The 15,710-nt window shown below is 44.2% G+C and overlaps 1 protein-coding gene across 2 annotated transcripts in view; it reads right to left on the bottom strand.

The window, feature by feature from the left end:
• The window catches only part of LOC139578356 (guanine nucleotide-binding protein subunit alpha-14-like), a 30,728-nt gene extending 29,978 nt beyond the window's left edge, over positions 1-750 (bottom strand). Inside the window, exon 1 of one of the 2 annotated variants that reach the window (XM_071405829.1) lies at positions 339-750. The gene's annotated coding sequence lies outside the window, so the exon portion shown is untranslated. The remainder of the gene's footprint in view (positions 1-338) is intronic. The other variant, XM_071405830.1, reaches the window with a different exon arrangement.
• Positions 751-15,710: the final 14,960 nt, after the last annotated feature.

The following is a 15,710-nucleotide window of genomic DNA, read 5'->3' as shown; positions in this document are numbered from 1 at the left end:
TATTTCTCAGGCTAAACCAAATAAAGTTGGCAGACAAGTGCACCGAATATAGTCGTTCACCTGTGCACCGGGAAATTAGGAGTGGTGTTTTTTTCCTCAGAATCAGAAAAGTGATCATTGCATGTTTCTCAAACTGCTTCTTTATACCATTGAAACACCCAAATGAGTCTCAATCAAACACAGATTGATTTTACTCTACTTTTTTATTGCCTTTTTTATTATGGTCGTTAAATCACAATTAACTTTCCCGTTAGAAAACCTATGACAATTCTTGTCACGAACAAACATGGAAGTTATTAAAAACAAATAAGTCATATGTTTTAATCAAAACGATTTACCTTCAATGTGTCACACGCCTTGTAAAGCAGATAGGCCTACACCAGACTTTCGTTGCGCCCGATCCATTCTTCCCGTATCTCTAATATATTTTGTTTAACTGCATGACGTTTCCGTTGAAGCATGACAGAGTATTTCCAGGTTTTAATAACTGTTCATCTAAAACAAGTAAGCAGATCCGTGAATAGGTCTACGCGTTCCGTAGAATATGCAGAGTATATAGTTTGATGAAACACTCTCAGTCAGTGGAGAACACCAAATTGAGAAGTCCCTCGGGGACATAGCCTAGAATAAATACTTTCAGACTTTGTTGGAGTAGGTTACTCATAATTTTTTCTATTTCAAACGAACATTTCTTATGTATAATTACAGTGTCAATAGACATATGAATCATTCTAAAGGTGTTTTTGGTGTGAAATTAATGGCACAACAGGTATCGGTCACTCCTCTCCCTATCCAACTTTCTGTATGTCAATCTTTTGTCTCAGCAGGCAGAACCGGTTAGTCAGGACTTTAATGCACTCTCCAACAGGTATCAGATATTAAGATTGCCTGAGCTCCACATTGCCATGAGAACAAGGTGTGGTAAGCCACTGTTGAGAAAGGGAGGGGAAGTGAGAACGATATGGTGAATGGACAGTAAAAGGAAAGTTCCCTTCTTTCTGCCAAATACAGTAAATTAGGTGATAATCCAAAGACAGGGATGAGTACATGGAAGAGGAAGCTCAGCTGAGGCAGTATGAGGTACAGCCCAGGGGAGCTGCCCAACCTATCCTCCCTATCTGTGGAAAATGAAATGAGGTAGCCAATACAAGGCATTATCAATGATTAATCCCAGAACAAATCATCTGGTATTTCATGGATGTTGCACCTGCCTCTGTCTGCAATCTATGTTGCTATTGCATAGCAGCCTACCCTACTGTTCTACTATGCCTGTTTACCTATGGTTCAACTTTGCTTTGTTGCCCTCTACTTGCTCCGCCCCACCCTGTGTATTGAGTGGAGTCAGAATAAGGTTATGTTAAGGTATGTTGTGAAAACAATCAAATATGCATTCATTTATGCATTTGAAATGGAACATTTCATTTGTTTTTAAAACGTAATACTGTATGAACATATGTGATAGTTTAGCAAATCATGCTTTTCGAAAATAGTGCTAGTAAGTGTGTCAAAAGTTTGGACACAGCTACTCATTCAAGGGTTTTTCTTTATTTTTACTGTATTCGACATTGTACAATAATAGTGAAGACATCAAAACTACGAAATAACACATATGGAATCATGTAGTAAACAAAAAAGTGTTAATCAAATCTAAATATATTTTAGATTTTAGATTCTTCAAAGGAGCTACCCTTGATGACAGCTTTGCACACTCTTAGCATTCTCTCAACCAGCTTCACTTGGAATACTTTTCCAAAAGTCTTGAAGGAGTTTCCACATATGCTGAGCACTTGTTGGCTGCTTTTCCTTCACTCTGCGGGCCAACTCATCCCAATCCATCTCAATTTGGGTTGAGGTCGAGTGATTGTGGAGGCCAGGTCATCTGATGCAGCACTCCATCACTCTCCTTCTTGGTCAAATATCACTTACACAGCTTGGAGGTGTGTTGGGTCATTGTCCTGTTGAAAAACAACTGATAGTTCCACTAAGTGCAAACCAGATGGGATGGAGTAACACTGCAGAATGCTGTGGTAGCCATGCTGGTTAAGTGTGCCTTGAATTCTAAATAAATCACAGACAATGTCACCAGCAAAGCACCACCACACCATCACACCTTCATCTCCATGCTTCGCGGTGGGAACCACACATGCGGAGATCACCCGTTCACCTACTCTGTGTCTCACAAAGACACGGTGGTTGGAACCAAAAATCTCAAATTTGGACTCATCAGTCTAAAGGACAGATTTCCACCAGGTGACTACCTCGTGAAGATGGTTGAGAGAATGCCAAGATGTGCAAAGCTGTCATCAAGGCAAAGGGTGGCTACTTTGAAGAAGCTCAATTATAAAATATATTTTGATTTGTTTAACACTTTTGTGGTTACTACATGATACCATATGTGTTATTTCATAGTTTTGATGTCTTTACTATTATCCTACAATGTAGAAAATAGTAAAAATAAAGAAAAACCCTTGAATGAGTAGCTGTGTCCAAACTTTTGACTGGTACTGTACATTGTTTAAATATACCATTACATGATGTAAGGCTACTTCTTTAAGGTTATCAGTGAACTGACACTATCAGTTAAATAAAGGCAATAGGTTTGAAACCAAGCGCTCACTCTTTCTGTCAGATAGGTGAAATGTTAGGTTGTCTTTGAAGAACAGTACATCCCAAAAATGTGCAATTACCTTTATTGTGCACATGGTGTCACCTGGATCAACTTTATTAGCCTACAGCAGTGGTGACCATGCATTGCTCCATTTAATCAATCAGCTGCATGAGTAAATTCTACACGGCAAAAAAATAAGATTGTTGTCAAATAAGAATAGTTGGAATGTGTGTGTGAAATACACTGAAATAAAGAAATCAATCAATCAACTACTCATGCACGTTGCTGCATCAAGTACCCTTTTCTCTGTGTTGCTCTTCTGTATACAGGACTTTGCCTAGAATGCAAACTATTTGTTTCACTTTCACATTAGTTTCAAAAAAGTGTGCAGACATAATACATGTATATGTGGGAAGCATGATACCCTAATAATGTACAGAATGTAAATTAAGTCAGTGGAACTGAGCCATACAGCATTCACAGTATTGATGTGTCTCTGCGGTAGTAGGGCTATAGCCAACATCAGAAGCATCAACCTCAACCACACATCGACGGGACGGGTCCGGATGGATGAGGATGGGTGCTGTTGTGAACCGATGCTTCAGGTCCCTCAAAGGCTTTGTTGACAGCTGGAGACCATGTAAACGGTACTTTGGGAGAGATGAGTGCAGAGAGAAGGGGGCCGCCAGGGTGCTGTAACCCTGAATGAAACAGCGGTAGAAGTTAGCAAAACTTAGGAAATGTTGCAACTGCACCCTGGGTGTGGGTTGAGGCCAATCTACCACTGCATTCACCTTTCCAGTATCCATCTGAACATTTCCCTCAGCAATGACATATCCCAGAAAGGAGATGGTAGAGCGGTGGAACTCACAATTCTCGGCTTTTACTAACAATTGGTTCTCCAGGAGGCGCTGAAGGACCTGTCGGACATGCAGAACATGTTCTTGGGCAGACCGGTAGAAAAACAGGATGTCGTCAAGGTTTACGAACACAAACTGGTTTAGCATGTCCCGGAGCACATTTTTTACAAGGGCCTGGAAGACAGACTCATAAAGTCCGCTGGCTGTGTTGAATGCTGTCTTCCACTCATCTCCTTCGCGTATCCAAACCCGGTGGTAGGCATTCCGAAGGTCCAGCTTGGAAAAAATGGTGGCCCCCTGGAGAGGTTCAAAAGCAGAGGAGAGGAGTGGTAGGGGGTAACGATTCTTAATCGTAATATCATTAAGACCCCGGTAGTCAATGCACGGACACAGGGTCTTGTCCTTCTTTTCCACAAAGAAAAACCCTGCGCCGGCAGGAGAAGCAGATGGACGAACAGCCCTGGTAGCTAGAGACTCCTCTATGTACTCCTCTATGGCCTTGGTCTCCGGCCCAGATAGAGAATATAACCCACCACGAGGTGGTGTGGTGCCTGGGAGGAGATCAATGGCACAATCATAAGGACGATGCGGGGGAAGAGAAGTAGCCCGTGTCTTGCTGAAAACCTCCAGGAGGTGGTGGTACTCTGTGGGGATGGTATAGAAATCCGTGACTTGACTTAAGCCCTGAGGAGGCTGTCTCAGGGAAGGCTGTGCTGCTTTGAGGCAATGGGAATGGCAAAACGGACTCCATTCCAGGGTTTAACTTGTGGTCCAATCAATAACGGGGTTGTGTTTTTTAAGCCAAGAAAATCCCAAAACAACTGCAACATGGGGAGACTCAATGAGAAGCAGCTGTATAGACTCACTGTGATTTCCTAAAACCCGTAGATTAACAGGAATAGTGCTGTGGGTAACTCTACCAATGGAGAGTCCGTCCAGTGCTCTAGCGTTCATGGGAACAGAGAGACGTTGAGTGGGAATACCTAATTCAGAAACTAGAGTAGCATCCATAAAACTCTCATCTGTCCCAGAGTCAATGAGCATCCGTAGAGATTTAGACTAGTCTCCCCACAGCAGTATAACAAAGGAAGGAGTACGGTTAATGGGATTAAGAAGATTCCCAGTCTGGCTCACCAGAGTACTTGTGCCTACTATTGAGATAGGTCTCTTAACTGGGCAGGTGGCTATATAATGTCCTGCAGCCCCACAGTGCAGGCTGAGTTCCAACAGCTGTCTATGTGAACGTTCCTTAGGCGATAATCTAGCTCTGCCCAGTTGCAGAGGTTCCAGAGAATCTGACTCACCCGTCGCTGATGATTCTCGAGGGAGCTCAGGTGGCTTCGGATCCTCTCGGAAAAATAGCCTTCGGGGACTTCCGGATTCCTTCGAAGATGAGCAAGTCACTGCGGATGAACGAGTGTGACCCGGGCCAGACCTCCTCTCACTCCTGCGTTCCCTTAGCCGCCCATCAATTTTAATGGTGAGGGCGATGAGGGAATCCAGGTCCACCAGCAATTCCCGAGCGGCTAGCTCATCCTTTATCTCCTCAGATAGTCCGTGTAGGAAGGTATCAAAAAGGGACTCCGGATTCCAAGCACTCTCAGCGGCCAACGTGCGAAAGTCAACAGCGTAGTCTGCCACACTACGAGAATTTTGACGTAAATACAGCAGTTTATGGGCCGCCTCTCTCCCGGATACCGGAGAATTGAAAATCTTTCTCACCTCTGCCATAAAGTCCTCCAGATGATGAGAAATGGTGGATTGTTGCTCCCAAACAGCCGTCGCCCATGAGAGCGCCCTTCCCAACATTAGCGTAATAATATATGCTATCTTAAATCGCTTCGAAGGAAACGAAGATGGCTGTAGCTCAAAAATACCTGGAGGGGGTGGAGACAATCACAAGGACAGGTGAAACCGATCACGGCGTGACATAGGCTGTCTCATCATTGTCGGTAATCAGGCCTACCACTGTTGTGTCGTCAGCAAACTCAATGATGGTGTCGGAATCGTATATTTGGCCACACAGTCGTGGGGGAACGGGAAGTACAGGAGGGGAGTAAGCACGCACCCCTGAGGGGCCCCAGTGGGGCAGACGTGTTGTTGCCTACCCTTGCCACCTGGGGGCGGCACGTCAGGAAGTCCAGGATTCAGTTGCAGTGGGAGGTGTTCAGTCCCAGGGTCCTTAGCTTACTGATGAGCTTTGTGGACACTATGGTGTTGAATGCTGAGCTGTAGTCAATGAACAGCATTCTCACATACATGTTCCTTTTGTCCAGGTGGGAAAGGGCAGTGTGGAGTGCGATTGAGATTGCATCATCTGTGGATCTGTTGGGGCGGTATGCAAATTGGAGTGGGTCTAGGGTATCTGGGATGATGGTGTTGATGTGAGCCATGACCATCCTTTCAAAACACTTCATGGCGACCGACGTGAGTGAAACTGGTGGTAATGATTTTGGCAGGTAACCTTCACTTCCTTGCGGATGTTGCCTGTAATCCATGGCTTCTGGTTGGGATATGTTTGTACGGTCACTGTGGGGACGACGTCGTCGATGCACTTATTAATGAAGCCGATGACTGAGGTGGTATACTCAATGCCATTGGATGAAGCCCAGAACATATTCCAGTTTATGCTAGCAAAACAGTCCTGTAGCGTAGCATTCTCGTCATCTGATCACTTCCTTATTGAGCAAGTCACTGGTACTTCTTGCTTTCATTTTTGCTTGTAAGCAGGAGTCAGGAGGATAGAATTATGATCAGATTTGTCAGAGTGTTAAGGCTGTGTAAGGGAGGCGAAGTCAGGTGCAGGAGAGCAGAATAGAGTAAACAGGCGCACTTTTATTCCGTTCAACAATAGGCACAAAAAAATGACATAAGTGCCCAAAAACACAGAACATAAACTATAAAAGTATCGCGCGTGAACATACACCGTTTACAATAAACAATTACGCACAAAGACATGATGAGGAACAGAGGACTAAATACATGTAGATTGATTGGGGAATGAAAACCAGGTGTGTATGAAACAAGACAAAACAAATGGACATATGAAAAATGCAGCGGCGATGGCTAGAAAGCCGGTGACGTCGATCACCGAACGCCGCCCGAACAAGGAGAGGAGCGGACTTCGGCGGAAGTCGTGACAGGGAGAGCTTTGTATGCGTCTCTGTGTGTGGAGTTAAGGTGGTCTAGAGTTTTTCTTCCTCTGGTTGCACATGTGACATGCTGATAGAAATAAGGTAAAATGGATTTAAGTTTCCCTGCATTAAAGTCACTAGGACACTAGGAGCGCCGCTTCTGCATTAGCAGTTGCAAATCAAATCAAATTTATTTATATAGCCTTTCTTACATCAGCTGATATCTCAAAGTGCTGTACAGAAACCCAGCCTAAAACCCCAAACAGCAAGCAATGCAGGTGTAGAAGCACGGTGGCTAGGAAAAACTCCCTAGAGAGGCCAAAACCTAGGAAGAAACCTAGAGAGGAACCAGGCTATGAGGGGTGGCCAGTCCTCTTCTGGCTGTGCCGGGTGGAGATTACAACAGAACATGGCCAAGATGTTCAAATGTTCATAAATGACCAGCATGGTCAAATAATAATAATCACAGTAGTTGTCGAGGGTGCAACAAGTCAGCACCTCAGGAGTAAATGTCAGTTGGCTTTTCATAGCCAATCATTAAGAGTATCTCTACCGCTCCTGCTGTCTCTAGAGAGTTGAACAGCAGGTCTGGGACAGGTAGCACGTTCGGTGAACAAGTCAGGGTTCCATAGCCACAGGCAGAACAGTTGAAACTGGAGCAGCAGCACGGCCAGGTGAACTGGGGACAGCAAGGAGTCATCATGCCAGGTAGTCCTGAGGCATGGTCCTAGGGCTCAGGTCCTCCGAGAGAGAGAAAGATTTTTATTTAATTTTTATTTTTATATTTAATTTTGTATTATTATTTACTGCCATTCTATATTATTATTTGTCATTGTTTATAATTGTATTACAATGTATATTGTATACATTGTTGCTTTGGCAATATTGACACAATGTTTTTCATGCCAATAAAGCAGCTTGAATTTTGAATTTATTTATTTTTTGAAAGAAAGAGAGAGAGAAAGAGAGAATTAGAGAGAGCATACTTAAATTCACACAGGACACCGGATAAGACAGGAGTACTCCAGATATAACAGACGGACCCTAGCCCCCCGACGCATAAACTACTGCAGCATAAATACTGGAGGCTGAGACAGGAGGGGTCAGGAGACACTGTGGCCCCATCCGATGATACCCCCGGACAGGGCCAAACAGGCAGGATACAACCCCACCCACTTTGCCAAAGCACAGCCCCCACACCACTAGAGGGATATCTTCAACCACCAACTTACCATCCTGAGACAAGGCCGAGTATAGCCCACAAAGATCTCCGCCACGGCACAACCCAAGGGGGGGGGGGGGGGGGGAGGGGGCAACCCAGACAGGAAGATCACGTCAGTGACTCAACCCACTCAAGTGACGCACCCCTCCTAGGGACGGCATAGAAGAGCACCAGTAAGCCAGTGACTCAGCCTCTGTAATAGGGTTAGAGGCAGAGAATCCCAGTGGAGGGGAACCGGCCAGGCAGAGACAGCAAGGGCGGTTCGTTGCTCCAGAGCCTTTCCATTCACCTTCACACTCCTGGGCCAGACTACACTCAATCATATGACCAACTGAAGAGATGAGTCTTCAGTAAAGACTTAAAGGATGAGACCGAGTCTGCGTTTCTCTCACATGGGTAGGCAGACCATTCCATAAAAATGGAGCTCTACAGGAGAAAGCCCTTCCTCCAGCTGTTTGCTTAGAAATTCTAGGGACAATTAGGAGGCCTGCGTCTTGTGACCGTAGCGTACGTGTAGGTATGTACGGCAGGACGAAATCGGAAAGATAGGTAGGAGCAAGCCCATGTAATGCTTTGTAGGTTAGCAGTAAAACCTTGAAATCAGCCCTTGCCTTAACAGGAAGCCAGTGTAGGGAGGCTAGCACTGGAGTAATATGATCACATTTTTTTGTTCTAGTCAGGATTCTAGCAGCCGTATTTAGAACTAACTGAAGTTTATTTAGTGCTTTATCCGGGTAGCCGGAAAGTAGAGCATTGCAGTAGTCTAACCTAGAAGTAACAAAAGCATGGATTAATTTTTCTGCATCATTTTTGGACAGAACGTTTCTGATTTTTGCAATGTTACGTAGATGGAAAAAGCTGTCCTTGAAACAGTCTTGATATGTTCGTCAAAAGAGAGATCAGGGTCCAGAGTAACGCTGAGGTCCTTCACAGTTTTATTTGAGACGACTGTACAACCATCAAGATTAATTGTCAGATTCAACAGAAGATCTTTGTTTCTTGGGACCTAGAACAAGCATCTCTGTTTTGTTCGAGTTTAAAGTAGAAAGTTTGCAGCAATCCACTTCCTTATGTCTGAAACACAGGCTTCTAGCGAGGGCAATTTTGGGGCTTCACCATGTTTCATTGAAATGTACAGCTTTGTGTCATCAGCATAGCAGTGAAAGTTAACATTGTGTTTTCGAATGACATCCCCAAGAGGTAAAATATATAGTGAAAACAATAGTGGTCCTAAAACGGAACCTTGAGGAACACCGACATTTACAGTTGATTTGTCAGAGGACAAACCATTCACAGAGACAAACTGATATCTTTCCGACAGATAAGATCTAAACCAGGCCAGAACTTGTCCGTGTAGACCAATTTGGGTTTCCAATCTCTCCAAAAGAATGTGGTGATTGATGGTATCAAAAGCAGCACTAAGGTCTAGGAGCACGAGGACAGATGCAGAGCCTCGGTCTGACGCCATTAAAAGGTAATTTACCACCTTCACAAGTGCAGTCTCAGTGCTATGATGGGGTCTAAAACCAGACTGAAGCATTTCGTATACATTGTTTATCTTCAGGTAGGCAGTGAGTTGCTGCGCAACAGCTTTTTCATTTTTTTTTGAGAGGAATGGAAGATTCGATATAGGCCGATAGTTTTTTATATTTTCTGGGTCAAGGTTTACTGCCACTTTTAGTGAGTTTGGTACAATTCCGGTGTATAGAGAGCCGTTTATTATGTTCAACATAGGAGGGCCAAGCACAGGAAGCAGCTCTTTCAGTAGTTTAGTTGGAATAGGGTCCAGTATGCAGCTTGAAGGTTTAGAGGCCATGATTATTTTCATCATTGTGTCAAGAGATATAGCACTAAAACACTTAAGTGTCTCTCTTGATCCTAGGTCCTGGCAGAGTTGTGCAGACTCAGGACAACTGAGCTTTGGAGGAATACGCAGATTTAAAGAGGAGTCCGTAATTTGCTTTCTAATGATCATTATCTTTTCCTCAAAGAAGTTCATGAATTTATTACTGCTGAAGTGAAAGCCATCCTCTCTTGGGGAATGCTGCTTTTTAATTAGCTTTGCGACAGTGTCAAAAAGAAATTTCGGATTGTTCATATTTACCTCAATTAAGTTGGAAAAATAGGATGATCGAGCAGCAGTGAGGGCTCTGTTACTGTTTTTCCAAGCTAGTCGGAAGACTTCCAGTTTTCCAATTTTCTGGAAGCTTGCTTCAGAGCTCGGGTATTTTCTGTATACCAGGGAGCTAGTTTATGACAAATGTTTTTTGTTTTTGGGGGTGCAACTGCATCTAGGGTATTGCGCAAGGTTAAATTGAGTTCCTCAGTTAGGCGGTTAACTGATTTTTGTCCTCTGACGTCCTTGGGTAGGCAGAGGGAGTCTGGAAGGGCATCAAGGAATCTTTGGGTTGTCTAAGATTTTATAGCACGACTTTTGATGCTCCTTGGTTGGGGTCTGAGCAGATTATTTGTTGGATTACAAACGTAATAAAATGGTGGTCCGATAGTCCAGGATTATGAGGAAAAACATTAAGATCCACAACATTTATTCCATGGAACAAAACTAGGTCCAGAGTATGACTCTGACAGTGAGTAGGTCCAGAGACATGTTGGACAAAACCCACTGAGTCGGTGATGGCTCCGAAAGCCTTTTGGAGTGGGTCTGTGGACTTTTCCATGTGAATATTAAAATCACAAAAAATTTGAATATTATCTGCTATGACTACAAGGTCCGATAGGAATTCAGGGAACTGTATATGGCCCAGGAGGCCTGTAATAAGTAGCTATAAAAGTGATTGAGTAGGCTGCATAGATTTCATGACTAGAAGCTCAAAAGACGAAAACTTATTTTTTGTTGATGTAAATTGACATTTGCTATCGTAAATGTTAGCAACACCTCTGCCTTTGCGGGATGCACGGGGGATATGGTCACTAGTGTAACCAGGAGGCGAGGCCTCATTTAACACAGTAGATTCATCAGGCTTAAGCCATGTGTCAGTCAGGCCAATCACATCAAGATTATGATCAGTGATTAGTTCATTGACTATAACTGCCTTTGAAGTGAGGGATCTAACATTAAGTAGCCCTATTTTGAGGTGTGAGGTATCACGATCTCTTTCAATAATGGCAGGAATGGAGGAGGTCTTTATTCTAGTGAGATTGCTAAGGCGAACAGCGCCATGTTTAGTTTTGCCAAACCTAGGTCGAGGCACAGACACGGTCTCAATGGGGATAGCTGAGCTGACTACACTGACTGTGCTAGTGGCAGACTCCACTAAGCTGGCAGGCTGGCTAACAGCCTGCTGCCTGGCCTGCACCCTATTTCATTGTGGAGCTAGATGAGTTAGAGCCCTGTCTATGTTGGTAGATAAGATGAGAGCACCCCTCCAGCTAGGATGGAGTCTGTCACTCCTCAACAGGCCAGGCTTGGTCCTGTTTGTGGGTGACTCCCTGAAAGAGGGCCAATTATCTACAAATTCTATCTTTTGGGAGGGGCAGAAAACAGTTTTCAACCAGCGATTGAGTTGTGAGACTGTGCTGTAGAGCTCATCACTCCCCCTAACTGGGAGGGAGCCAGAGACAATTACTCGATGCGGACACATCTTTCTAGCTGATTTACAGGCTGAAGCTATGTTGCGCTTGGTGACCTCTGACTGTTTCATCCTAACATCGTTGGTGCCGACGTGGATAACAATATCTCTATACTCGCCAGTTTTAGCTTTAGCCAGCACCATCTTCAGATTTGCCTTAACGTCGGTAGCCCTGCCCCCTGGTAAACAGTGTATGATCGCTGGATGATTCGTTTTAAGTCTAATACTGTGGGTAATGGAGTCGCCAATGACTAGGGTTTTCAATTAGTCAGAGCTAATGGTGGGAAGCTTCGGCGTCTCAGACCCCCTAACGGGAGGAGTAGAGACCAGAGAAGGCTCGGCCTCTGACTCCGACTAGCTGCTTAATGGGGAAAACCGGTTGAAAGTTTCTGTCGGCTGAATGAGCGACACCGGTTGAGCATTCCTACAGCATTTCCCTCCAGAAGCCATGAGAAGGTTGTCCGGCTGCGGGGACCGTGCGAGGGGATTTGTACTAACGTTACTATCTGTACTTACTGGTGGCACAGACGCTGTTTCATCCTTTCCTACACTGAAATTACCCTTGCCTAACGATTGCGTCTGAAGCTGGGCTTGAAGCACAGCTATCCTCGCCGTAAGGCGATCGTTCTCCTGTATATTATGAGTACAGCGACTGCAATTTGAAGGCATCATGTTAATGTTACTACTTAGCTTCGGCTGTTAGAAGTCCTGACGAACCATGTCCAGATAAGGCGTCCGGAGTGAAAAAGTTGAATAAAAAAAAGTTGAGTGAGGGAAAAACTAAAAATATAAACGGTAATTAAAAAGTAAAAACCGTAAAGTTGTCAGGTAGCAAAGTAAGGTTGGCAACAAAACACACAGCAACATGCAAACAAGTCTGCAAGTTGTGACCGGAAATGCCCAGCTTCGTTATGACCGGAAATGACTATGAAGATATGACTACTACTATTTTCTTGTTTGCTTATGGCCTTACACAGCTCGTAGAGTGCGGTCTTAGTGCCAGCATCGGTCTGTGGTGTTAAATAGACGGCTATGAATAATATTGATGAGATCTCTCCTGGTAGATAGTGTGGTCTACAGTTTATCATTAGGTACTCAAGACTTCTTTAATATTAGACATCACGCACCAGCTGTTATTGACAAATAGACACACATTCCCGCCCCTCGTTTTACCAGATGTAGCTTCTCTGTCCTGCCGATGCATGGAAAATCTTGCAGCTCTATATTATCCGTGTCTTTGTTCAGCCATGACTCGGTGAAACATAAGATATTACAGTTTTTAATGTCCCGTTGGTAGGATAGTATTTCGTATATCATCCATTTTGTTTTCCAATGATTGCACATTGGCCAATAGAACGGATGGTAGCGGAGGTTTACTCACTTGCCTAAGAATTCTCAAAAGGCAGCCCGACCTCCGCCCTCTTTTTCTTCGTCTTTTCCTCACGCTGAGGAAGGAGATTTGGGCCAGTTCCCCGAGAAAGCAGTATATCCTTCATGTTGGACTCGTTAAAGAAAAAATCTTAGTCCAGTTCGAGGTGTGTAATCGCTGTTCTGATGTCCAGAAGTTATTTTCGGTCATAAGAGACGGTAGCAGCAACATTATGTACAAAAGAAGTACACAAATAATGCAAACAATGCGAAAAAACAAACAAAATAGCACAGTTGGTTAGGAGCCCGTAAAACGGCAGCCATCACCTCCAGCGTCATTTGCTATCCCATTCTTGTCTGCAGATCATCTCAAACACTGTCAGGTTGGATGGGGAGCTGCACAGCTATTTTCAGGTCTCTTCAGAGATGTTTGAATGGGTTCAAGTCAGGGCTCTGTCTGGGCCACTCAAGGACATTCAGAGACTTGTGCTGAAGACACTCTTCAGTTTCCTTGACTTTGTGCTTAGGTTCATTGTCCTGTTGGAAGGTGAACCTTTGCCCCAGTCTGAGGTCCTGAGTGCTCTGGAGCAGGTTTTCATCTCATGGTCTGAGTCCTTAAGGTGCCTTTTGGCAAACTCCAAGCAGGCTGGCATGTGCCTTTTACTGAGGAGTGGCTTCCGTCTGGCCAATCCACCATAAAGGCCTGCTTAGTGGAGTGCTGCAGAGATGGTTGTTCTTCTAGAAGGTTATACCATCTCCACAGAGGATCTCTGGAGCTCTGTCAGAGTGAACATCGGGTTCTTGGTCACCTCCCTGATCAAGGCCCATCTCCCCTGATTGCTCTGTTTGGCCAGGCGGCCAGCTCTAGGATGAGTCTTGGTGGTTCCAAACTTCTTCCATTTAAGAATGATGGAGGCAACTGTGTTCTTGGGGACCTTCAACGCTACAGAAATGTTTTGGTACCCTTCCCCAGATCTGTGCCTTGACACAATCCTGTCTTGGAGCTCTACGGACAATTCCTCCGACCTCATGACAGGTGTGTGCCTTTCCAAATCATGTCCAATCAATTGAATTTACCACAGGTGGACTCCAATCGAAGTTGCTCAATTTCGAGTCTCATAGCAAAGGGTCTGAATACTTATGTAAATAATCTATTTCTGTTTTTTATTTTTAATACATTTGCAAAACAAATGAAAAACCTATTTTTGCTTTATCATTTTGGGGTATTGTGTGCAGATTGATGAGGGGAATTAAAAAAAAAATACATTTTAGAATAAGGCTGTAACGAAACAAAATGTGGGAAAAGTGAAGGGGTCTGAATACTTTACGAATGCACCGTAACTATTCTGCCTCCCACACAATATAGCAATGGCATTGGTGTCATAAGGATTTGGGTGGTGTTATCATCAATAATAATGGGTCTGTAGGATCTGAGATTATGGAAAACTATTGTCAAATAAAGAAAGTATAAAACAAAGGAGAAGAAGAAGTACACCTTTATCACAAAAGGTTGTGATATTGATACACAGGCAGCATCCTCCTGATTCCTGCTTACAAGCAAAAATTAAAGCAGGAAGCACCAGTGACTCGGTCTGTAAAAAAGTGGTGATATGAAGCAGATGCTAAACTACAGGACTACTTTGCTGGCACAGACTGGAATATGTTCCAGGATTCTTCCAATGGCATTGAGTAGAACACCACATCAGTCACTGGCTTCATCAATAAGTGCATCGAGGACGTCGTCCCCATAGTGACTGTACGTACATACCCCAACCAGAAGCCATGGATTACAGGCAACATTCGCACTGAGCTAAAGGGTAGAGCTGTCGCTTTCAAGGAACGGGACTCTAACCCGGAAGCGTATAAGAAATCCCGCTATGCCCTCCGACAAATCATAAAACAGGCAAAGGAGATGGTTGTGGACTACAGGAAAAAGAGGACGAGCACACCCCCATTCTCATCGACAGGGCTGTAGTGGAGCAGGTTGAGAGCTTCAAGTTCCTTGCCATCCACATCACCAACAAACGAACATGGTACAAGCACACCAAGACAGTTGTGAAGGGGGCACGACAAAACCTATTCCCCCCAGGAGACTGAAAAGATTTGGCATGGGTCCTCAGATCCTCCAAAGGTTTAACAGCTGCACCATCGAGAGCATCTTGACGGGTTGTATCACTGCCTGGTATGGCAACTACTCGGCCTCCGACCGCAAGGCACTGCAGAGGTTAGTGTACATACGGCCCAGTACATCACCGTGGCCAAGCTTCCTTCCTTCCAGGACTTCTATACCAGGCAGTGTCTGAGGAAGGCCCTAAAAATTGTCAAAGACTCCAGCCACCCTAGTCATAGACTGTTCTCTCTACTACCGCACGGCAAGTCTAGGTCCAAGAGGCTCCTAAATAGCTTCTACCCCCAAGCCATATACTCCAGAACAGCTAATCAAATGGCTACCCTGACTATTTGCATTGCCCCCCCCCCCCCCCGGAATGCTGCTGCTGCTCTGTTATTATCTATGCATAGTCACTTTAATAACTCTACCTACATGTACATATTACCTCAGATACCTCAACACCGGTGCCCCCGCACATTGACAATGACTCTGTACCAGTACCCCCCTGTATATAGCCCTCGCTATTGTTATTTACTGCTGCTCTTTAATTATTTGTTATTCTTATCTCTTACTTTTTTTCTTATTTTTTTCTTATAATTGCATTGTTGGTTAAGGGCTTGTAAGTAACTTTTCACTGTAAGGTCTACACCTGTTGTATTCGGCGCATGTGACAAATACAATTTGGTTTGATTTGATTTGATAATAGTCTATACATTTTTTAGGCTGGGGCCTACTGGACTGAATATAAACAAATTGAAAACAGAATTAGGATTGGAATCATAGGCCTATGTCATAAGACATCATCATGTGATATTTAT

This window comes from Salvelinus alpinus, chromosome 6, assembly GCF_045679555.1.
Source record: "Salvelinus alpinus chromosome 6, SLU_Salpinus.1, whole genome shotgun sequence".
Taxonomy (NCBI): domain Eukaryota; kingdom Metazoa; phylum Chordata; class Actinopteri; order Salmoniformes; family Salmonidae; genus Salvelinus; species Salvelinus alpinus.
This window is presented reverse-complemented; position numbering and strand designations above follow the sequence as displayed.